This window comes from Sinocyclocheilus rhinocerous, unplaced genomic scaffold (genome assembly GCF_001515625.1).
Source record: "Sinocyclocheilus rhinocerous isolate Xijiao unplaced genomic scaffold, SAMN03320098_v1.1 scaffold470, whole genome shotgun sequence".
Classification (NCBI taxonomy): Eukaryota; Metazoa; Chordata; class Actinopteri; order Cypriniformes; family Cyprinidae; genus Sinocyclocheilus; species Sinocyclocheilus rhinocerous.
The window spans coordinates 463,418-464,796 of record NW_015637537.1 but is presented as its reverse complement, the minus strand read 5'-3'; positions in this window follow the sequence as shown (position 1 = coordinate 464,796).

Genomic DNA, 1,379 nt, shown 5'->3' with positions numbered 1-1,379 from the left:
TGTAATGCTTTCTCACCGGTGAATGAGACATGAGGTAATCTGACAGCATTGACGCCGTCTCTCATCGTGTCGCAGGTTAGTCTCTGGTCTGCCTGAGCCATGTGTTTTGGAGGAGGCGTGGCTTTGGAGAGTGATTTGCAGGGAGGGTGGGATCTTATGCTTTCAAAGCTAGCTTGTTATTGCTAGCCTCTCCAAAATCACATACCCTACCTTTAAAAGTTGTATGAATCTATTATAAGAAGGTTGGAAGCTGAATTAAAGGCAAATGAAACTACAGTGCATCCGGAAATTATTCACAGCGCTTCACTTTTTCCACAATTTGTCATGTTATAGCCTTATTCCAAAATGGATTAAATTCATTATTTTCCTCAAAATTCTACAAACAATACCCCATAATGACAACGTGAAAGAAGTTTGTTTGAAATCTTTGCAAATTTATTAAAAATAAAAAAACGAATCGCATGTACATGAGTATTCACAGCCTTTGCCATGACACTCAAAATTGAGCCCAGGTGCACCCTGTTTCCACTGATCGTCCTTGAGATGTTTCTACAACTAGATTGGAGTCCACATGCGGTAAATTCAGTTGATTGGACAGGATTTGGAAAGGCACACACCTGTCTATATAAGGTCCCACAGGTAACAGTGCATGTCAGAGCACAAACCAAGCCATGAAGTCCAAGGAATTGTCTGTAGACCTCGGAGACAGGATTGTATCGAGGCACAGATCTGGGGAAGGGTACAGAACAATTTCTGCAGCACTGAAGGTTCACAGAAGCATGTAGTCTCTGTTACCCTTAATGGAAGAAGTTTGAAACAACCAGGACTCTTCCTAGAGCTGGCCTCCTGGCCAAACTGAGCAATTGATGGAGAAGGGCTTTGGTTAGACTGGTGACCAAGAAGCTGATGGTCACTCTAGTTGAGCTCCATGATCATATATGCAGATGGGAGAAACCTACAGAAGGACAAACATCACTGCAACACTCCAAGTTCTTTCACGTTGTCATTCTGGGGTATTGTTTGTAAAATTGAGGAAAATAATAAATTTGATCCATTTTGGAATAAGGCTGTAACATGACAAAATGTGGAAAAAGTGAAGCGCTGTGAATAATTTCCAGATGCACTTTAAAATACCTTAAAAAGTAGCATTGCCTATTTCTCAGGTGTTTCGCATTATTTTGTCCAACCTCTGTATATTCATTTTGCCTTGTGACACATTTGAAAATTAGGTATTTGTTTTTTGAATGAATGGTCTTTTTGTTCTTTGTGTCAGATTTGACCGGATGGGTTCTGGGGGTCCGCTCTTCATTGACGTCACTTGGCATCCGGCTGGAGATCCGGGCTCGGATAAAGAAACATCCTCCATGATAATAACAAGC